At 40.1% G+C, this 24,904-nt stretch overlaps 1 long non-coding RNA gene and 1 pseudogene across 1 annotated transcript; both read left to right on the forward strand.

Annotated features, from left to right (window-relative positions):
* Nucleotides 1-2,865: 2,865 nt before the first annotated feature.
* On the forward strand, nucleotides 2,866-4,177 carry LOC125780633 (uncharacterized). The gene is made up of 4 exons (XR_007423884.1): nucleotides 2,866-2,921; nucleotides 3,418-3,538; nucleotides 3,649-3,759; nucleotides 3,890-4,177. It is a non-coding gene; the product is annotated as an uncharacterized LOC125780633 (long non-coding RNA).
* Nucleotides 4,178-14,398: 10,221 nt separating this feature from the next.
* Nucleotides 14,399-16,814, forward strand: LOC125780610 (uncharacterized protein K02A2.6-like; annotated as a pseudogene).
* Nucleotides 16,815-24,904: the final 8,090 nt, after the last annotated feature.

The following is a 24,904-nucleotide window of genomic DNA, read 5'->3' on the forward strand; positions in this document are numbered from 1 at the left end:
ACAAGTGAAACAATTTTATTAATTTGTATTCAAATCATTCCCTTATTTAAAAGAAAAATATGTAGTAAAACTGAGGGAATTATTTATTAAATCAAAAGAACGATTTTTTAAACAAAGGTAATTATTTATTAAATTAACAGAACGATTTATTGGAATTATTTATTAAATAAAGAGAACGATTTATTAAAACTGAGGGAATTATTTATTAAATCAACAGAACAATTTTTTAAACTAAGGTAATTATTTATTAAATTAACAGAACGATTTATTGGAATTATTTATTAAATAAAGAGAACGATTTATTAAAACTGAGGGAATTATTTATTAAATCAACAGAACAATTTTTTAAACTAAGGTAATTATTTATTAAATTAACAGAACGATTTATTGGAATTATTTATTAAATAAAGAGAACGATTTATTAAAACTGAGGGAATTATTTATTAAATCAACAGAACGATTTTTTAAACAAAGGTAATTATTTATTAAATTAACAGAACGATTTATTGGAATTATTTATTAAATAAAGAGAACGATTTATTAAAACAGAGGGAATTATTTATTAAAGTAACAGAGTAATTTATTAAAACTGATGGACTTATTTATTAAAATAACAATCATTTATTAAAACTGAGGGAATTATGTATTAAAGTAACATAATAATGTATTAAAACTGAGGGAATTATTTATTAAAGTAACAGAGTAATTTATTAAAACTGATGGACTTATTTATTAAAATAACAATCATTTATTAAAACTGAGGGAATTATGTATTAAAGTAACATAATAATTTATTAAAACTCAGGGAATTATTTATTAAAATAACAGAATAATTTATTAAAACTGAGGGAATTATTTATTAAAATAACAGAATAATTTTTTAAACTGTATGTTGCTGCACACTGCGGAGGGTCCCGGCCGCGGAGAGCGTTCGGCGCGAGGAGCCGCTCGCTGCAGCCTGTAGGAAGGCGGAGTTGGACATCCAACCCCGCCCACATCCAACTCCGCCCATGTCCAACTCCGCCTTACGTCTAAAGCAACACCCACCTTACGTCCGTCACGAACGCCTACATTTACTCCAGGTAAACAGGAATTGTAGCCGAGAAAGCAGCTAAAGCATCTATCTGATTTATATCTCCGGTTATGGCGGTAAGTACAAATATTGAGTTATTTTTTAAGTTAACAGAGCTATTTTTATAATGTCCTCTTGTTTTTCTATATTATATTTTATGAATAAACGGTGAGTCGTTGATACGCACATGAAGGTTCTACATCGGCGCGTGTACCATGTGGTTTGTTTGCTTCTAATCATATTGCCGTTTTTTTTTTTGATGGATTCTAATGCAGAATTGCACCCAGTCTTGTCTAATTCAAACTTTAGTTATCTTACCTTCTGTTTTATGGGCTAAAATGCTACCAATTAATGGTATCACAGATAAACTCTCATAGCTAGTAGTGAGCTAGGCATCAGTTTTGTTTTAGGCATAGCTAGGGGTCATAGTCAGCTAACCTAAAAAACTGTTTAAACTGTCTATACAAGAAGTTAATTGGCTAACAAGATAGCAAGATAATCTAGCTAACTAAAATTGGTTCAAAGTCTTAGTCATACAATTAAATATTTGAAGATATCAATGCTTAATCCTCCTATTTAATTTGTCAGGAATAGCAATGGTATTCCCGGGTTAATTTGACCTGGTTCATTTTTAATTATCCAAAATATTTCTGAAACCAAAATAATCCTAACCAGAAGAGTAAATATTTAATAACTAACTCCATTGCTGATTGTTCTATCAACATTTAGTACAATAGTGTACAATAGAGGTAATAGTTCAATTAGGATAATTCACTTGTTTTTCCATTTTAAAAAATCTTACTTTTTTTTTTTTTGTTTTACTACTTTGTTACTTTTAAACGACCAACACAATATTTTTACATATAAATGAAATATAACATTACAATTTCGTTTTAGTTTTTGCAGGGGGTTGTGGCAAATATGAAATTAACCATTTTCATGTTATATGTTAATTATACAAATAAAGGCAAGCTGAAGACGTTTCATACAGAAAAAATACTTTTACTATCTTACTAAATGGATCAATTTGACCCGTAACGTAACAGGAGGGTTAAGTCGATGCACATTTATTACCTTTGTACTGAATGTAGTTACAATTAATGTGCACCGATATAGTAATTGTAAGCTCATGTTGTGTTTTGTTGCTTTCTGTTTTACAGCATCCAACACATGTCCAGGCCACTCCTGACCCTTCACGGTTTGGCCAGTGTGGTGTTTTCAAATGCCCCTGCTTCAGTTTTGACACTGACCAGCGATTTAATAACAGCCTACATCTACAAAACCATATCAAACAAGCAGTCGAGAATAACGGTATGGGGAAGTATTTCTTTAAACAGAGAGAGAGATATTGATTTTATTGGCTATAACAAATAAACATGTAAATGTAATATCTTGAATCAACAAATGCACTTACATCTTACACTCAATTGATGGGCATAATGAGTTGAAGAATATTAATATTTATAGGCTTAATTGCATGTTGTGTGCATTTTGGTCTTACAGTTTCCTTCATCTCTAAACTGTACACCTACAGCACACTTTTATTGTGTCTATTGCAGCCATACAATACTATGCAAAGACCAGTTCAGACATCATGTATCTCTGTGCAGCAGTGCAACCAAGACCATTATAGCAGAAGTGTGTAATCCATAGACTGTTGCTACTTCTGATGCACGTCCAGCTCCCCCTCTGCCAGCTACTCCTGATACACCTTCTCCCAGTTCTGGTCTTGCTTCCTCTGTGCATGGTATTAATTATATTAATTATTATATTTTCTCTCAGGAAAGTTCAGGGTGTTGAACGTGTGACTGATGAAGGAGATAGAATGGGCAACGTCTCCTTTGAACAGGTGTGAGGGTGTGGATGTGTTTTTTTTATTTCGGGTTAATTTAACTGGGCCATTTAAAATGTTTTACTGTTGTGGTTTGTTTTCAAAAGTCTGAATTGGGCTGAAAAGATAAGTTGACATTATTTGAAATTTCAACTTGACCTAGTGTTGACTAGTCATTTCAAGGACATTTGAAGCCCATAAGCTATTGGAGTGCTATCATTTTAAAGGGATAGAAAAGCAGAGAGCTGTTTTGTTACGTTAAGGCAGAGATTAGTCAACAGAATGACGCTGACTACAGTCTTCAGGCAAAAATGCTAGCCATTCCTACAGTAATCAGAGATTGGGGATATGATTGAAATAATAAGTGCCAACTCAGATTAATAGAATACCAAAATAGTAATTGGTTGCAGCCTTAGAATGTTATCTGGTCATTTTTTTCAATTACTATAATTTTCATGAATCAAAATCTACATGCTTCTATAATGTTTTTCACAGATGCCCCTTATTCTCATAGATACAGTTCTGGATGAGGGTGACAAAGCTTTTTTAAAGCTGTCACTGGTTTGTCGTCTCTTCCGGGACATTGTTTGGACAACAATCATTCCGGGCCCGGGCACATTTCGAGTGGCTTGACAGTAAGCATGATATTTCAGTACAGTTAAGATGTTTGTTTTCCCTTAGAAAAGGAATTACACTCACTGATTTTGAAATCATTTTAAAATTCTTGATTTTTTTAAACCTACAGGTGTAGTGCCATGAAAACATCACAGTGCTGCATGTAAAGACGAGTTTCGCAGGATGTACGAACTGCAGTGCTGCCAGAACTGTCAAGAAACTTATAAAGACTACATACTGGGTATGTTTGTTCTAAATAAATTTTGATAATTTTTTCCTGAGGTCAGAAATTGGTAAGTCAATATATTTAAGGTATTGGGGCTTGGGAGATTGTTACTTTGTGAAAGTGTGTGTTTTTACTTATATTACAGGCTACGTTGGGCATGGGAGACGAGGGGAGCTTGTGGCATTTTACAGCGAAAACGAGCACCCTGGATTCTGCAGCCAGCTTCATGAATGGCTGGGTGTGTGAGTGGCTGGGTGTGTGAGTGGCTGGGTGTGTGAGTGGCTGGGTGTGTGAGTGGCTGAGTGTGAGTGGCTGGGTGTTGCATTTTTAAATAAAGACTTCTGTATTTGTTTGACCAAAGCATGTAACCAAACATTTTAAAGGCTAGTGTGCCAATAAATGCCAATAAAGATATTGTATTAGCTTGGACAAAGTGTTTGTAAATGGAGTTAATTTCCCTGGGAACTACTGTCAGCCATACAAAATTGGGAGAGGAGAAGCAGGAGAGGGATATCATTATTATTATTATTATTATTATTATTATTATTATTATTATTATTATTATTATTGACAAAATAGCTATGTATACATATATTTTAATTTCTGAAACCACAGCATTTGATATATTGTACTCTATCGTTATACACTATCCAGCATACCATTATTACCACCTGCTTGTTTCTGCTTCTATTATTCTTTTTTTTAGCTCCAATTAGCATCTAGGACACTTTAGTTGCATAATGGTTTACTGGTGTATAATATACAATAGGTATAAAACACTGTTCACTCTATTAGACACTTCTACCAACAGCTGCTTTACATTGTGAGTGAAAAGTCAGAGACAGAATCTTTAAATCTGTTGCTGCACAGTTTGTTGCAAATCTGCAAATTCTTCATCAGTGCCCATGGGATGCTGCTTACTTGATGCTGAATACAGGACGCTGCCCACATGATGCTGGTTGATGGAGCATTTCCTGTCCAGTAGTGACAATGAGGTGTTTAAATTCTCCAGAGGCACTACTTTGTCGGATCCACTCATACCAACACAGCTCTTAACACCACTATGTCAGTGTCACTGTAGTGTTGTGAATAACCAACAAGCCACATAATAGCTGCTCTGTGGTGGTCCTAAATTGTATGCTATACAGTGCAGCTGTGTCATTCTCATCTGTAATATTTTCAGCACCCTGTTGACAGTGAAGATGCAGAATTACTTCTAATATCATTATTATATATTAGCTATGCCTATGACACAAATAGCCTTCCCCCTGCTGAGTGGTGATAAGAAGCACTGTCTATCTGTAATATGAAGTATAGAGCATTACAGTACAGAGAACAGGTGTGATCTAACAATCAAACACTTTAATAATCAGATGCACCCTTTGACCAGCCTCTACCAGTGCAAAGCCATGATTGATAATGTGCTCTTTATTTCATATGGAACATAACCAAAAACTGTATATCGTAAGTTTTAACTTTATATAATAAGTAAATAATGATTCCTATGATAGCTAATCAATAATTCTGGAGATATTTACCAGTCTAAAATAAATTTATAAAATCTACACACTCTGGCAACTAGTTTAACAAATTTAAATGTAAGGATTAATGCAGTGAAATAATGGCTTACTCTACTGGTGAGTGGGACAGATTAATGTATAATGTATTGTGATATACAGGACAGAGGCAATTGATCTTTTGGAAACAGCAAATCGTTGTATGCAATTATTTGCTTATTGTATAAAATAAAGGAGAAATGGCACACGTGATGAAAAAGAAGAGTTCCCTCTGTTACACAGAATGAGTTACCAGCCTCATAAACCACAAGTTAGCAGCATGCCATATAAGAAAAACAATAAAATCATACACTTTTAAGTTCACATGATTCCTTATGTATTACTTTATTTACAATGTTAAACCAAAAATGAATGAGAAAGTGTTTCCAAACGTTTGGCTGGTAGCCTATTTTTTGTGATATCTGTGCATTACACTACAGCATGTGTAGTGCTGTAGCCAAGGCTACGTGGTGGAACTACTCACAAGATATGCGTAAATTTAGCGCAACATCGGCGTTATATGCGTATTTCACGTGGCACACAGTGCTTCTTGAACAAAAAAGTAGGGGGGTTGGCGTACAAGAGCACATGTGGGCGGAGTTGGATGTGGGCGGAGTTGGATGTCCAACTCCGCCTTCCTACAGGCTGCAGCGAGACGTACTTGTTCGGCGCGGCAGCGGAGGGTCCCGGCCGCGGCGGAGAGCGCTCGGCCGCGGCAGCGGAGGGTCCCGGCCGCGGAGAACGCGCGGCCGCGGCTGCGGAGGGTCCCAGCCGCGGAGAGCGCTCGGCGCGGCAGCGGAGGGTCCCGGCCGCGGAGAGCGCTCGGCGCGGCAGCGGAGGGTCCCGGCCGCGGAGAACGCGCGGCCGCGGCGGAGAGTGCTCGGCCGCGGCAGCGGAGGGTCCCGGCCGCGGAGAGCGCGCGGCCGCGGCAGCGGAGGGGCTCGACAGCGGTGAGCCGATACTTTCCAAAATAATTCCCTTAATTTAAAAATATATATATCCATAATTTGAAAATCTCTCGCACTCGCCACCATCTTGTTTTTTTCTGAAGCGAGCTGGAGGAGCCAGCCGCAATGCATGTTGGGATGCAGTACACCACGAAGACAGCTCTCCATGCACACTGCGAAATCGGAGCGGAGTAGTACACCATCCGGGTACCTGTAGTGCACTACAGATTCTCAGTTTGGTCGCATACTGCGTACTGCATACTAGTTTTAGGCAGATTTAGTACGCGAGTAGTATGTAGTATGCCATTTCGAATACAGCCTATGGCTGTATTCGGAATGGCAATGCATTGCGGCTGGCTCCTCCAGCTCGCTTCAGAAAAAAACAAGATGGTGGCGAGTGCGAGAGATTTTCAAATTATGGAAATATATATATTTTTAAATTAAGGGAATTATTTTGGAAAGTATCGGCTCACCGCTGTCGAGCCCCTCCGCTGCCGCGGCCGCGTGCTCTCCGCGGCCGGGACCCTCCGCTGCCGCGGCCGCGCGCTCTCCGCGGCCGGGACCCTCCGCTGCCGCGGCCGAGCGCTCTCCGCCGCGGCCGCGCGTTCTCCGCGGCCGGGACCCTCCGCTGCCGCGCCGAGCGCTCTCCGCAGCCGGGACCCTCCGCTGCCGCGGCCGAGCGCTCTCCGCCGCGGCCGGGACCCTCCGCTGCCGCGCCGAACGCTCTCCGCGGCCGGGACCCTCCGCAGTGTGCAGCAACATACAGTTTTAATAAATTATTCTGTTATTTTAATAAATAATTTCCTCAGTTTTAATAAACTATTCTGTTATTTTAATAAATAATTACCTCAGTTTTATAAATTATTATGTTATTTTAATAAATAATTCCCTCAGTTTTAATAAATGATTGTTATTTTAATAAATAAGTCCATCAGTTTTAATAAATTACTCTGTTACTTTAATAAATAATTCCCTCTGTTTTAATAAATCGTTCTCTTTATTTAATAAATAATTCCAATAAATCGTTCTGTTAATTTAATAAATAATTACCTTTGTTTAAAAAATCGTTCTGTTGATTTAATAAATAATTTTCTCAGTTTTAATAAATCGTTCTCTTTATTTAATAAATAATTCCAATAAATCGTTCTGTTAATTTAATAAATAATTACCTTTGTTTAAAAAAATGTTCTGTTGATTTAATAAATAATTCCCTCAGTTTTAATAAATCGTTCTCTTTATTTAATAAATAATTCCAATAAATCGTTCTGTTAATTTAATAAATAATTACCTTTGTTTAAAAAATCGTTCTTTTGATTTAATAAATAATTCCCTCAGTTTTACTACATATTTTTCTTTTAAATAAGGGAATGATTTGAATACAAATTAATAAAATTGTTTCACTTGTGCAACGTGTCTCATTTCTTTTATTGTTGAGATTGTGTAAATATGAATGAGAGTTTGTTTAAATGTTTTCTTCTTGATGGTACTTACATAGATGAAAATAGTAATCTACTAAAATAAATAGGAAAACATATTTAACTGGAACATACTTGGGTTGTGGGGGCTGCTGCTAAATGGTTGTTAGAATTGGGTTAACTGCACTTACATTAAACTCTAAAATAAAAGCAGCAATTGCTGTTCTGGACAGTATGCAGATCTCATTAGTCTTAATAATGAAAAGGTAGGACATTTTTCATGTTCTTTCTGTTTACAACTCACTCTGAGGAATTCAGAGCACTACAGAGCACTGACTGGTGTGTCACAGCAGGACCGCGTAGGGTACTACAATCAAAAGTGTTACAGTACCGAATACTACATACTGGGCAGTGTGTAGTATGCAGTACATACTAGTGCAGTATGCAGTACGCAGTATAGTAGTATGCCATTCCGAATACAGCCAGTGGCTCTGGCTCCTGCAGACAATGGGGGCTGCAAAACAGTTTAATGTGCAGGTGTACACATTCAACTCGGAGAGACCTACTGTATTCCACAAAAAACAAGAAAAATCGGATTTTCGCGGAAGGTGAGCTTTAACATTAGCTAACCTAGCTAAACATTCTACTCTGAAATAAAGTAGTTAACTTAACATTAACTAACCTAGCTAAACATTCTACTCTGAAATAAAGTAGGTAACATTAACTAACCTAGCTAAACATTCCACTCTGAAATAAAGTATATAAATTAACATTAACTAACCTAACTAAACATTCACCTCTGAAATAAAGTAGTTAACATTAGCTAACCTAGCTAAACATTCTACTCTGAAATAAAGTAGGTAACTTAACATTAACTAACCTAGCTAAAACATTCCACTCTGAAATAAAGTAGTTAACATTAACTAACCTAGCTAAACATTCCCCTCTGAAATAAAGTAGTTAAATTAACATTAACTAATGAAGAGTAACCGTTTACTATACCTTGGGTGTATTGACAAATATCTTTCAATTATGATTACTTAACTTTAGCATCTATAATTACATAATCATTGTGTGAAACCTTGTATTTTATATGCATTTATATAGAAGATTAACCAATACTCACATTGTATTTTATACGCATTTATATTACTCACATTGTATTTTATACGCATTTATAATACTCCAATATTATACTCCAATATCCAAGATTAACCAATAATCACAATATATATTCTTTACACATATAGTAAAACACTGCTTGATCAGGCATGTGACTAACACAGACTCTATTATATGACAAACTAACCCACATGATACATAACACATAGGATCTATTGTATGGCGTACTAACCACGTGTATTAACATATTAGCATATAACATATGAAATCTATTGTGTGACTGGTGTAGCTCACGCTTAAGGCATCTCGGTCGCTGCATGACCCTAACTAACGTCCATCAATCATTGGCTGGTACACTCTGTATGAATTAAATTGCTACAGAGGAGGCTCTTAGATCAAAGCGGCCTTCCCTGTGTGTGGGTGCCTCCCTAAAACCTGCAGCTGCGGAGAGTGTGGAGTGACGCACACGCACACAGATAGTGCCACAATGTTCAGTTCTGGAAGAACACAGTCAAGGCCAAACACTAGTGGTCCGGTCAGACACGTGAAACGGATTACTAACACGTGAAATTATGCATACTAACATGAGATGATTTTAGCAACGCCTCATCAGGAGGTTTCACGTCATTTGGGGTATAAACATGGAGTCAGATCAGAGGGGGGTCAAAACTTATACTGGGACGGCTGTTAATTGTCTTGTGTGTTGGTTCTCCTGAATTCAGTACTTTGTAATAAATACTTGGTTTGCTTTCAACTTCACTCCACCTGTCTGTGACTCTATCAAAACGAACACGTAGGGGAGTTGTACCCTGCATGAGGGGTGGGTGTAAACCCACCTTTCATTTTCTTTTTACAACAATTTGGTGACCCCGACCTCTGAACGAGTCTGACGAAGGACAGCATCCGGCACTGATCCACTCACGCCCGAACTTCACAAAACAGGTAAGCAGAGCCGGTTTAATCAAATTCTGCATATTGGTTATTTCAAATTTGAGTGGAGCGGCGGTTAGTCTGGCTGCTGTCCAGAGGGGGGCAGGAAGCATACCTATGTATTTTACTCATTATTGGTATTAAAAGTTTTCGGAATAGATGCTGTCCCTATTCCAGGGTTTTAAATAAGAGTCGAGGCTGGGCCTCCTCAGGTTTTAAGGATTGGAAGCTGGCGTGTCCCCCCGGCTTCTGACGAGAAGTTCGGATAAAGGCCAGGTGAAAGGTTCACCTCGTGATTGATCCACTCGTAAATAAGAGTCGAAGCTGGGCCTCCTCAGGTTTTAAGGATTGGAAGCTGGCGTGTCCCTCCGGCTTCTGACAAGAAGTACGGATAAAGGCCAGGTGAAAGGTTCACCTCGAGATTGATCCACTCGTAAATAAAAATGAGTAGATGCTGTTCCTACTCAAAGTCTTTTATAATTTTGTTAAAAAAGAGTAGATGCTGTTCCTACTCACAAGTCTTTTATAATTTTGTTAAAAAAAAGAGTAGATGCTGTTCCTACTCAAGTGTTATATAATTTTGTTTCAAAAAAAAAAACAAAAAAAAAAAGAGCAGATGCTGTTCCTGCTCCGGAGTTTTACAAGTTGCTTAAATAATACTTATTGTAGGATACTGTGGATGCAACTGCTAGGTATTTCTGTACACGTTAGAGGGTAGTACAGCATTAGATAACAGGTGCACCTTCCAGGGCAGGAGGCTGGGGGCTGTCTTCCCGTAGATTAATGATTTGTTATCAATACAGATGTAAATAATTGACAAAAGATTGGGTTAATATATTGGGCGTTTCATATTGTATGTTGCGGGCTTTAAGAAGCGTGAATGGGACCATATGGAGAGCCTTCATTAGCGCGTGAGTGTTAGTTTAAAATAAATGAGTAGCTCAAAAGTGTGAACGGGGGTCCTTAGGTATAATCGAAGGCGGACCGGGAGCGGTATCTCCCGGGTGGGCGGCGACCCACTGCTTGTGTGCATTGCTTATTTGTGTCTTGTCTGGGGTAAAACAAAACAAATAAAAAGGGGTATACATAGCAGTATAAACTATACATTTAAGTGAAGTGAGTCTGTGGCCAATAAGTGTGAGAGAGTATGCGTGTGTGCTTCTTCCAGGGACTGAGTGTGTCTGGCTTTGTGATTGTGTATATGCGACTGACAGAGACAAAAAGAAAAGGGTCTACGAGTGTCTGTTACAGTGATTAAAAGTGTACCTGTGAGTGTGAAAGTGTGCGTGTCAAGTTTTCCAGAGAGAGAGACAGGAAATGTGTATCTTTGTTTGACTGGGGGCTTGGAAAAATGTGTGGCGGAGAGAAAGAATGTGTGTGTGGCAGTGAGTGAGAAAGTGTATGGCAGCGAATTAAAGAGTGTGTGTAAGACAGAGTGAGTGAAACAGAAGTGTGTGTGTATGTATTGGAGTGTGTGTCAAACTGTGTGAGAGCGGGGCTCTGGTGAGCAGTATGATTGGTTGAGTGTATGAAATCTTGTATGACAACAAAATAGGACCAGACGAGTCCCACTGCAGGGGAGGAGTCCAAGGTGCAGTAGGTGGGTGGAGTTGGTCCAGCCTATTTGTTTTAGACTGAGAGGTTGGTTTTATTTGTAAATTAACGCTCGTGAGACATCATAGAAAATAGAACATCAGTTCAGTAGGGAAATAGAGTAATACACAGTGAAAATGGGGGACAGAGGTGAACAGGGGGAAAAGGCTTTTGTACGGGTAGATAGATAGATATATATATAAGAAAACATATAAGGCTATAAAAAACCTAACTATACAAGGTAAGGATCTATCTGTAAACGGAGCAGTGCAGTAGATGTTACTAATGGTCATAAATAATTAAATAATTAACAGAGTAAAGTGCAATGACATCGATTATGAAAGTGACTGATGTGACATAGAAATATAATATAAATATGCATACGTTACAAGACAGTTCTAAAAAGAGAATGTGAAAATGTGAATACCCAATCATGAGTAAAGTGTACTTTAATGTAAGCGAGGTTGGGGAACTGTTAATATAAATAATTAAGTTGTTGAATAATGTCCGAGTGGTGTGTGACTGGATAGATAATTAGAGAATTTAGAGAATTGAATAAAGGGATTATGGGGTTGGTTAGCAGAAAAAAAAAAGGGGGAGACAGAATTGAGGAAAATAATTAGCTTAATTTTGGGTATTGGACTATATCTTGGGGGCCCTAACCTAACAGGGACATATGTCTAACTCTATATTCTATAAGCAAATCTAATAATGGAAATAATGAATGTGTGTGGCTGTGTCGGAATAATTTCCTATTGCAGAAATACTAAGCAGTTTGGATTGGCCATTTTTGCAGTGCTTTGTAAAAACTCAGCAGTACATTTTTCCCTATATAGTTCACTATTAATTAGATTATATTATAATAATATTGTACAGAAGATGTATGCTAGAAATTCCAAAATATACTATGCCATGCAGTACTGCTGTGTCAGATGTCCTCAGAGCAGGACAAATAAACATGGTTTATTGTTTGATTGTTAAATAATCAGTTCAATAAATAGAAAAATGCTACATAGTGAATAGTGAATTAGTTAATGAGTGAGCCATTCCAAACACAGCTTTTTCTATCAGGTGATTTAGTCAATTATCTTACTATTCGTTTCTTATTCAGACTGATCTCAGTTCAGTCTTAGCTGAATGAGATCTATATAAGATAGATGTTGTGATGTATTGGTACTTCATATTGTGTCACGCCACACCACCAGGTGGCGCCTCGTACCTCCAATATGTATTATGACTGAAGTAGAATAAAGCAGGGTGATAGTACCCAGCTTAGAGTCTGGTTGTGTTATTGTGAGCTCCCTAATTTGGGCAGGATATAACAAATTGGCGACGAGTACAGTGACCCACTCGTGTCATTTTCTGATGGAGGAGGCTCAGCAGTAACAGGGGAGGGAGAAGAATTCCAGGAACAGACAGTTCGGAGCGAGCCCCTAGAGAAGCACAGGCACCACTACCACCAGTGAGAATGGCAACACTGCTGGGACACATTGATGCCTATGACGAGTCATCGGAGCAATGGTCGTCTTATGTCGAGAGGTTTGAACATTTTATTGAAGCCAATGATGTTCCTGATGCAAAGAAGGCAGCAGTATTCTTAAGTGTCATTGGGGAAACTACATATAGCCTACTGCGTAGCTTACTAGCTCCGGATAAACCCGGCAGTAAATCTTATAAAGATTTAGTGGACACCCTGGATGGCCATTTTTCCCCCAAGCCCATAATAATTGCGGAAAGATTCCGATTCCATAAACGCAATCAGGAAGAGGGGGAGACCATAGCACAATATGTGGCCATTTTGAAGAAGTTATCTGAGCATTGTGATTTTGGTGCACATTTACAAGATGCCCTGCGTGATAGACTCGTTTGTGGGCTCAATAATGAGACTATTCAAAGGAAACTCCTGACGGAGGCCAACCTCGATTTTAAGAAAGCAGTCGAAATGGCATTGGCAATGGAAACGGTAGCGAGGGAATCACTACATTTGAAAAGCTCAATGAAAGTGCATGCTGTGTCCGCATTTTCACCACAGGGTGGCGACAAATGCTTTTGATGTGGCAAGATTAACCATGAAAGGGACTGCTATTTCAAGGAGCAGCAATGCCACAATTGCAATAAAAAGGGCCACATTGCCCGTGGGTGTAGAAGCAAAAGGAGTGAAACAAAGCATGCAAAGTCAAAACATGACAGTAGTAAAAGCAAACAAAAAAAATACAAGAACGCAGACAAAGGCAAAATTCATAAAGTGGCAGCTAAAACTTCATCAGATGAGAAGGAGTCATCAGCAGGTTCAGACTGATTTCACCCTGCACGTGATATCTGCAGTAAACACAGAACAAGTGAAGGCAATTAAAACAGGACATGTAGCATCGTCAATAATAATGATTAAGCCAAAAATTGAAGGGCAGTCAGTGGATATGGAGCTGGACACTGGGGCTGCTGTATCCTTGATCTCCAGTGAGCTATACAAAGACAAATTTGCACACTTACGTTTGCGTAAGACAGACATCATTCTGAAGACATACACAGGAGAGTTACTGCAGCCAGAGGGAATGCTAAAGGTGTGGGTTAAGTTGAACAAGCAGAAGGCTAGGTTGCCTTTATATGTGGTAAAAGGAGAGGCACCACCACTGTTCGGCCGTGAATGGCTAAGAAACATCAACTTAGACTGGCGTGAAATCAAGACAGTGCGAACGGAGCGTTCAGCCAGTGGTGAAACTCTTGAGAGTGTCCTAAATCGCCACACTGAAGTGTTTAGCAAGGAACTGGGGACACTGAAAGGATTCGAAGCTTCACTGACGCTGAGGCCAGACCAGCAGCCAAAGTTCTGCCAAGCTCGCGTGGTACCGTATGCGCTGAGACCCAAAGTGGAAGCTGAAATAGAGCGCCTTCTCCAGCAAGGGGTTATCTCCCCGGTTCAGTTCAGTGACTGGGCAACCCCTAGTGCCTGTCATGAAGAAGAACGGTAGTGTGAGGATATGTGGTGATTTTAAGGTGACTATAAATCCAGCCCTGTGTGCTGAACACCACCCAATACCTCGCATTGAGGATTTGTTTGCATCTTTGTCTGGGGGACATCGGTTCTCCAAGGGCTACCAAACGTGCATTGCTTTCTTGATGACATTCTCATCACAGGACAAGATGATGCGCACCATCTGAGAAATCTCGAAGCCGTACTGAGTCGTCTTTGTAAAGTTGGGCTCTGAGTCCAAAAGAGAAATGTGAATTCTTTAGGAGCTCGCTAGAGTGCTTGGGGCACACGATCCATTCTGTAGGGCTCCATAAGTCTGATGATAAGATCAAAGCCATCGTGGAGGCTCCCGTGCCAACTGACCCAGTTGCGTTCGTTCCTTGGGCTCATCAACTATTACGCGCGCTTCGTTCCGAACATGACGACCCTTTTACACCCATTAAATGCGTTGCTACATAAGGGAGTGAAGTGGGAATGGTCTGGAAAATGCGACAAAGCTTTCCAAAAAGCAAAAGAACAGCTATCTAGCAAAAGTGCACTGACGCATTACAATCCCAGACTGCCAGTTATACTCGCCTGCGATGCCTCGCCCTATGGGGTGGGGGCAGTCATCTCGCATCAACTGCCAAATGGAGAAGAACGACCCATAGCCTTTGCTTCACGAACGCTTAGCAAGGCAGAGCACAATTATGCTCAAATTGAGCGTGAGGCATTAAGAATAATATTTGGGGTCAGACGTTTTCATTCATACCTCTATGGCCGCCATTTTACCCTACTGACTGATCACCGGCCCTTGACAACAATCTTGAGCCCGAGCAAAGCTACACCATCCATGGCTGCGGCAAGATTACAGCGCTGGGCACTCATATTGGCAGCGCACGATTATACAATAAAGTACAGATGCGCCGCTGACCATGGAAATGCAGACGGTCTCTCGCGTCTGCCTCTACCAGTGCGACCCAACGAAAAACAAGGGACAGTTGACTCATTTCTGATAAAATACATTGAGGGCCTCCGAATCCACTGTAGTGAGGTGAAAAGAGAAACCAAAGCAGACGCCACACTCTCGCAGGTGATCGAGATGGCGTCGACCGGGCGTTTTCCACCAGCCAAGAATGCAGATAGGAGGCTGGTCCCATACATCTTACGGAAAGATGAACTCTCCGTACTTCAGGGCTGCTTAATGTGGGGAAATCGAGTTGTAGTCCCACCCAAACTACATCAGCTGGTCTTAGACGAGCTCCACGCCGGACACCCAGGCGTGGTCAGGATGAAATCCCTGGCGAGAAGCTATGTGTGGTGGCCAGGTCTGGATGTGCAGGTGGAGTAGAGGTGCAAGACATGCACCCCGTGCCAACGTTGTCAAAAGAGCCCAGCCCTCACACCGCTGCACCCATGGCCCTGGCCAAAAGGTCCATGGCAGCGAATTCATATAGATTTCGCTGGCCCATTTGAGGGGCGCATGTTCTTCGTCATTGTGGATGCTCATTCTAAGTGGCCCGAAGTCATATTGATGGATTCAACCTCATCTGCAAGAACGATTGAGGTGTTAAGGGGCCTTTTTAGTCATTACGGAGTACCAGAGGTCCTGGTGAGTGATAATGGGCCTCAATTCACTTCTGAGGAGTTTGCCCACTTTTTAACATCCAACGGCATTACGCACAAGCGCTCCGCTCCTTTCCACCCGGCAACAAATGGCCTGGCAGAGCGTTTTGTGCAGACATGTAAACATGCTCTTAAGTCGTCGAGGGGTACAGCTTCGGTACAGCGGCGACTCGATGCTTTCCTGCTTCACTACAGAAACACCCCCCACGCCACGACAAAAGAGTCACCTGCTACGCTGTTTCTCCGTCGCAGACTGCGCACCTGCCTTGACCTGCTGAAACCGAGCGTGTCAGACGTAGTGGATCGAGCACAAGAGGACCAACAACGACACCGTGGTGCTCATGCTAAACCGAGAACTTTCGAAGTGGGAGACCCAGTGCTAGTGCGTGACTATCAGAAGGGGGAGGAAAAGTGGATGACGGGGACGGTTACATCGCAAGCAGGGCCAAGGTCATACCAGGTCGAGGTTGCGCCAAATCAGCAGTGGAATCGACATGCAGATCAGATGGTGGCCTGTCACCCCAACATCGTGCAGCCGGCCACAGAGAAACACCCGACAACCACTTCAGTTGTTCCAATGGCCATGACTGACACGGGTGATGTGTCGGAGACAGCAAGCCCTGTGTCAGTCACAAGCTCGCCACTGTCAGGTCAGTCAGAAACACATACCAACCCCGCAACACCCCAGCCAACACAGAACCGATATCCAAGACGGATCTGCAAACCACCAGACAGACTGAACATTTAAACCACTGGCTTCAATCTTTGTATTGTTGTGTTACCGAGTGTTGTCTCAAGAAGGGGGCACAATAATCCCCCGACACACTCAAGGTGTTGAGGCAGTCTACCCTCACCCTTAAGTTAGGATATTATGTTCATAATTGTTCGGTTATTTGCTGATTGAATGTTACTGTTTAAAAAAGAAAAAAAAAAAAAAGTTCCTGAGCCAATATTTCTTAAAAAACAAAAAGTTTTTGGGAATCCGGGGAATTGAATAAGAAGGGAGGAGTTGTGATGTATTGGTACTTCAGGTTGTGTCACGCCACACCACCAGGTGGCGCCTCTTACCTCCAATATGTATTATGACTGAAGTAGAATAAAGCAGGGTGATAGTACCCAGCTTAGAGTCTGGTTGTGTTATTGTGAGCTCCCTAATTTGGGCAGGATATAACAGATGTAATATCAAATTTCTCTATGTTCTCATGCATCTCCGTCTATGCTGATATTTTGATTCTCTTAAGAGCAAGAGTAGATTTCAGAAACCAATGAGGAAAGACCTTATTTATTTGAAAAGGAAACTCAGTATTGGATGTAATACAAGCTGTAGTGAATTGGGTCTTTCTCATTTTAAATAAGGGGACATGATCAAATGTATTTAAAAATTGAGCTTTCTGTTTTGCTTTCCATATGCTTTACTTTCTGCAATGAAGAACTTGCTTCACTTTCTTTGTTTATAGTATTAAATTAGACTAGAAAGAGATCTGGAAAACAGCATAAATTAAGTTTTCATGCTTATACAATGCCACCTACAAAGCAAATGCATTCTGTAATTTTCTGGCTGCAGCATGAACAAAATCAGCTAAGCAATATAAAATTGTTTCATCTGCATAATGGTAAAGTTTGCAATCTGAGAAGCAGAGCCAGCAATATAATTTATGTATATATTACATAAAACTGGACCAAAACTTAACCTTGTGGTACCTCTTTAAGGTACAGATGCCAAATCTGAATAATTATTAATTGATATGCACTGTTGTGGGTCCATTCCAGAGCAGTGTCATCAAAGCAAATAATTTGAGTTAAATTCAGTGGGAGAGAAAAGGTGATAATGATGGTAATAAATAAAATCTGTATACAATAATAACAAATAATAAACCATGGGTACTTGGTGCCTTGCACAGGCTTTCACGCAGTGTTGCCAACTTAGCGACCTTGTCGCTATATTTAGCGACTTTTCAGACCCTCTAGCAACTTTTTTTGTAAAAAAGCGACTAGCGACAAATCTAGCGAGTTTTTGTGGTGTTATTGGAGACTTTTGGCGACTCTAAGATGAACACGCGCTCTTCAGTTACTGTCCTCCGCGCTGCAACAGTGCAGACCCACACACACTTAGCACATACACACCGCTCCACCAACACAATGCAAATGAATCGCGCGTGCCCACAGCCGCCGCTGACTGACCCCGCTCTGTATTTACAGATCAGAGGTATAAATATTAATGTGTCTTCAGTGTGACGAACAGAAATCCCTTAATTTAACTCACACTGTCTCAGTCATTCACTCACCTCATTCACCACATAGCCTGTCACTCACCTCCTCCACAGTGTCTGCCTCTTTACAAAAAAGCTAAACATCTGTTGAACCATTGAACAATTTGTCTATGATAGGTTTAAAAATAAAGAAAACTTAAGAAAATGGTAAAAATAAAATAAAACAAACAAACTAACGGAAAAAAAAACGTAGAATAACAGTTCCGGCTAACTGCTGCTCTTATAATAACATTTAAGAACATGGCAAAAACTAATTTATGTAATTCACATAAAAATTAAGTTACTGCAAAAAAGTGACCTCCTATTTAAAAAAGCAACAGAGGTTGTTCATTTGTAACATTTCTAACACATTTATGGTGTTTTTTACTCACTTTTTCTCTCTCACAATCCTAATCCTTTACAGCTTCAAAAACATGTATTATGCAAATTAGGCGATTACGTCATTCTAGCGACTTTTAGGACAGCCAATAGCTACTTTCCTTACTGAGGAGTTGGCAACACTGCTTTCACGGTCAACATCAGCGTGTGAGTTTATGACAGTACGACATACCTGGGTTTGCGCTCCCTAACTGTACCCTGCAGGAACACTACAGCACTGAATGTTGATAAAACTGTGCTGCTACGCTGTGTGTGGTTCAGTGTGATAGGCTGGTTGGCCAAAGACGGGTAAGATCCCAACGTATTACGCAGGGACAACCTAAGACAGGCACAGTCTCGATCTGACCACCACATGCATTTTAACAGAAAACGGAGACAACATCGTGGAAGGGAAGCAATTTTGTGTTAAGTGGGTTTTGTGTTAAAGGGGGAGATGTAAATAGATAACCATTATTACCACCATTATTTGCCAGATTATTGTTTTATATTTTTTTTATCTTTTTAAACCTATTAACTTTTTTTTATCTCACACCACTATTACCACCATTTTTGACCAATCATTATTTTATAGATATAGAGCAATTTTAAACTTTTAGTTTGTTTATCTTTTTTAACGTTTGGTTTTAAAACAATAACTATGCAGATGAGCAATTACTTTCAGCAATATTGGAAAAGTCTTAGCTTTTAAGACACACTCAATCCTAATTTTTAAAATAAGAAATTTAGACACTTTAGAATTCATAAAATTAAACTTTCACTATTCAACATGTAAGCCATTTTTTGAACAAGAAAAACAATGTGTGAGGCTTGATAAATTGTTTAAGGAAATAGATGTATTGTTGATAATTGTGAAAAGCAATCTGCTGTGCATTGTATATGCATAAATACATATATACAGATTCTGTTTGGTCATATTTATCAGTAAATGTAAAGCATTGTTCGGATTTATTTGCTATAATAACAAGAACAAAGCAAAGCATAAAATTGTTTATTGATATTGCTAATATTATTGTCTGTAATGGAACGATTTTTATAGAGAAATTTAATAATTGTCCACTTATTCCAATTTCTTAAAGCACTTTATAAAACCAACGAATCTAGAAATCAAGTCTTTATAAAAATCTTGGGAACTGAAAAAAGTCAGAAATATAATTTCTTAGTAAAATAGCACACTGCGGAAATTAAAGTGGCAGGTAAAACATTATAGCCACAAGCGGTGATTCTCAAGTCCAAGCAAAAGTAACACAAGAAAGCCCAATACATCAATATGGAACCATTCCTGAGACAGAAGCCACTTTATGTGTTGTTTGTGCAGAGTTTAAAACTTTGGGCCCTGATATTCCATCAATCAGTGTGGATATGGAGGGGAGAATAGAGCAGCTGATCATTAGAACTTGTATGCAAAAGGAGTGTGAAGATGCATGGAGACATATATATATATATATATATATACACTGCTCAAAAAATAAAGGGAACACTCAAATAACACAATATAACTCCAAGTAAATCAAACTTCTGTGAAATTAAACTGTCCACTTAGGAAGCAACACTGATTGACAATCAATTTCACCTGCTGTTGTGCAAATAGAATAGACAACAGGTGGAAATTATTGGCAATTAGCAAGACACACTCAATAAAGGAGTGGTTCTGCAGGTGGGGACCACAGACCACTTCTCAGAACCTATGCTGTCTGGCTGATGTTTTGGTCAGTTTTGAATGTTGGTGGTGCTTTCACACTCGTGGTAGCATGAGACGGACTCTACAACCCACACAAGTGGCTCAGGTAGTGCAGCTCATCCAGGATGGCACATCAATGCGAGCTGTGGCAAGAAGGTTTGCTGTGTCTGTCAGCGTAGTGTCCAGAGGCTGGAGGCGCTACCAGGGGACAGGCCAGTACACCAGGAGACGTGGAGGAGGCCGTAGGAGGGCAACAACCCAGCAGCAGGACCGCTACCTCCGCCTTTGTGCAAGAAGGACCAGGAGGAGCACTGCCAGAGCCCTGCAAAATGACCTCCAGCAGGCCACAAATGTGCATGTGTCTGCACAAACGGTTAGAAACCGACTCCATGAGGATGGTATGAGGGCCCGACGTCCACAGATGGGGGTTGTGCTCACAGCCCAACACCGTGCAGGACGCTTGGCATTTGCCAGAGAACACCAGGATTGGCAAATTCGCCACTGGCGCCTTGTGCTCTTCACAGATGAAAGCAGGTTCACACTGAGCACATGACAGACGTGACAGAGTCTGGAGACGCCGTGGAGAGCGGTCTGCTGCCTGCAACATCCTTCAGCATGACCGGTTTGGCAGTGGGTCAGTAATGGTGTGGGGTGGCATTTCTTTGGAGGGCCGCACAGCCCTCCATGTGCTCACCAGAGGTAGCCTGACTGCCATTAGGTACCGAGATGAGATCCTCAGACCCCTTGTGAGACCATATGCTGGTGCGGTTGGCCCTGGGTTCCTCCTAATGCAGGACAATGCTAGGCCTCATGTGGCTGGAGTGTGTCAGCAGTTCCTGCAAGATGAAGGCATTGAAGCTATGGACTGGCCCGCCCGTTCCCCAGACCTGAATCCGATTGAGCACATCTGGGACATCATGTCTTGCTCCATCCACCAACGTCACGTTGCACCACAGACTGTCCAGAAGTTGGCGGATGCTTTAGTCCAGGTCTGGGAGGAGATCCCTCAGGAGACCATCCGCCACCTCATCAGGAGCATGCCCAGGCGTTGTAGGGAGGTCATACAGGCACGTGTAGGCCACACACAATACTGAGCCTCATTTTGACTTGTTTTAAGGACATTACATTAAAGTTGGATCAGCCTGTAGTGTGTTTTTTCACTTTAATTTTGTGTGTGGCTCCAAATCCAGGCCTCCATTGGTTAATAAATTTGATTTCCATTGATGATTTTTGTGTGATTTTGTTGTCAGCACATTCAACTTCGTACAGAACAAAGTATTCAATGAGATTATCTATCTATATCTTATCTTATCTTATCTATCTCTCTCTCTCTCTCTCTGTCTCTGTATCTCCGCTAACAACCCTCGAACTGCGCGCCAGGATTTGCCGCTTTTGAATCTTTCCCTGAAGCAGTCACGTGGTTGTGTGCCGAAATGAAGCTTCGGACGTCATTGGTCACGTGATCTTTGTAGAACGAATCAAGCATCGGCTCAGTGATTCGAACCAATGCGTGTCGTTTTTTCAACACACGCCTCGAAGCTTCAGGTTCAAGGGTAGCATCACTAGTATCTGCTTTTTATAGTTTTTAATTTACCACATCAAAACCTTAACAGTGACGTTCGCTTAATTCAACAGGAGAATATAAGCTATAGGGAGTTTTCTGGCTGTTCAACATATCATATCTAACCTAGCTACCTAACTAGCTAGCTAGCTAACCCGGTTACATGTTTTTTATCTGAATCAAACTATTAGTTGGTTAAGAATTTTTTTTATAGAGCATTCAGGTCTGCTCCATAACTGCCATTAGCAGAGGTCCAGACTATCTTTCAAGTGTGGTCATGTTTAGCTTGGTCAGGTTGATCATGTTTGTAAACCACCTAAAACATTAAATGATTATTCAGCATGCCTAAACATGTTTTAAATTAATATGAAATACTAGTAGTACTCTGTAGTGACCATTAACAGATCACTGTAGCCAAGTAAAATGATGTGTGGAACCACTGCTATTGTGGCCTGTCTGGGTCACAGGTCAATGTGTATGTTGAATTGAGAAGCAAACCCGGTCCACCAACAAACTGTGGTCCCAATAATACTTAATCGTAAACAGTTCTGTGGTTAGAAATTGACCAGCGATGAATGGGTTAGAGAAATACTGCTAAACTTTGCAGTAAAAGCTAGAGTCTGTAAATGGGCAAACAGTGTAGGAATTTTCCATAGGGGGAGTCAGCTAAAATGGACCACTTTTTGGTGAATTTCTTAAGACCATCAAATTAGCTTTGAATGAGATCTAGTGATTTTTTTCTAAATGGACATGGGTGTCTTAAATAATTATTTGTTTGGAAAATGTAAAAAAAATGGGTATTCCCCTCTCTATTAGAAATTAACAGTATGAGTATAAGTAATTAGTTGTTTTTTTTCTTCTTCTAGGAATTGCTCATACGCACAATGTTGGACAGGCTTCAGACACGCATCATGCATGTTCTCAGTCAACAGCCTCTGGACCTGGATTATTTAGAGTTTATTTGTTCTCAAGAACTTGTTCTCTTCCGTGCATTCTCTGATCAGATTGTTACCCCGATGTCTATTGTTAATGCTCTTGGAGATTTACACAAGATGGTTGTTGAGGAGAAGAAAAGTCAGCTCCCTCAAGTATACGTACAGGTCAACTATGGAGTGACTGGGCGTTCCAAGTGTGATATCTCTCCAGACTATCTATTACACCTTCTGAATCAAGGTCTGTCTGTGCCTTGCATCGCCAACCTAATGGGTGTAGCAAGACGGACTGTGTACAGGCGAATGGCAGAAGCACACTTTTCAGTCAGAGCACTCTACAGTACTTGTTCAGATGCTGAGCTTGATTGTTTGATTGTCAAAATTAAAGAGAGCATGCCACATGCAGGGTACCGTCTAGTTAAAGGGTGCTTGCAGGCTAAAGGGCATCGAGTGCAATGGGAAAGAGTGAGGGCTTCTATGCACCGCGTCGGTTTTAGTAACGTTTACTTAAAATTTAATTGAATTGCTCATACAATTATTTTGTGTTCGTGCTGGATGATATAGCCAAGAATTTATATCACAATATGTTTCTTAATTTCTGTCTATGATTTAATTTTTTAATTTTTCATAAGTTTTACTTTTTTAAATTATCACAGTTATTGAGTGTTTTATTGCGATAAATATCATTATTGAATTATTGTCCAGCCCTACTGTGTATATGTTAAATAAAAAACTTTTAAATCATCAACCACATAAAACTATTTTTACAGTGTGTACTATAAACAATGAAGTTTTGGTTTAGATTAGTCTCATCAATATAGTGTATGGAGATACAAAATCTTCAGGTTAGTAAAAGGAGAGGGTAAACAGTAAAATGGGCTACAGCATGGATTTGTTTTAAATAAAAATTCTGTGTGTATCGGAACATTTTTAGGGTGAGAGGTGACCATGGAGTTGAAAATGTTGCTATTGCACGCTTGATGTTCTCTGTCCGGGGGATTGAAAGGTCCAGCTTCATCGCTGGGAAGAGCGTACACAATCAGAGGCAGGTTTATTAAACATTTCACAGTCCCCAACACACACACACACCTACACCTGTTGCCACACCCTCTCATTTCTAATCAAATCCTTCATCTTCATATTGACAGTTGATGTAAGAGATTTATTGTGGTATAATGAACATTTAAAAATGGCTTTACTAGCACTAAAGGGTCACAGTCTGGGACTTATATGTAATGAAAATGAAAAAGTCTATTAATTAAAGTGTAAAATATATGGAGCAATGCCATTTACTGCTTGTTTCTTCATGCATTCACAGAATAGAGAGGCTGTGGAGGGACGTGTGGTGTGCACTGTGTATTCTACAGTGTGCTGCACTCACTTGAAGACCATGGTTTCCTTGACCTGTCCAACACTGTGCACATTTTGTGTTGTCACTACGTGTTCTTGCCCAGGCTGCAAGCCAGTCTTGATGCGTTCTGCAATGGTTGGGATAACCACCCAATCAGAACAGAGGGGAACCTGACACCTAATCAGCTGTGGGAGATGGGAAACATTCAGCATTCAGTGGCAGAACCTGAGAATGTGGAGGCACTAGAAATTCAGTTAATTTTTTTGATGCCATTCTCTAGTGAAGAAGTTCTATAAAATAAAACTTTTCTGCTGGAGTTGAAAATTTTATCTGGATGGAGTGGAAACTCTTTGTTTAACTAAATTATTGGTGCGTTTAGGAATGGGAATATTTTACCCCAATTTTCAGTGCACTCACTTTTCCAGGTGTCACCCAAATGAGAAAAGAGAAAAAAAAGTTTTCTATTGTTTGCACAAAATGTCTCATACCAGAGATATACCCTATACTAGATACCATATATTTTCCCCCAATCATTGATGTAGAGTTTGTATTATTAAGATCATGACGTTGGATCATTGACATCTGGCAAATTTTGCAAAAAATTCCTGTATTTAATATAGCCCATATACTAGTCATGATTTTAATAATGCAAACTCTACATCAATGATTGGGGAAAAACATATGGTATCTAGTATAGGGCTGTGCAAAATGACAAGATACAAACAATAGAAAAAGCGTTGTTTATACACACTGATGCATTTTCTTCTTCTTCTATCAGTTAGATGACGCATGGAAAAGTGAGCGCACTAAAGATTGGGGTAACAGATTCCCATTCCTAAACGCACAAATAA

This window comes from Astyanax mexicanus, chromosome 13 (genome assembly GCF_023375975.1).
Source record: "Astyanax mexicanus isolate ESR-SI-001 chromosome 13, AstMex3_surface, whole genome shotgun sequence".
Taxonomy (NCBI): Eukaryota; Metazoa; Chordata; class Actinopteri; order Characiformes; family Acestrorhamphidae; genus Astyanax; species Astyanax mexicanus.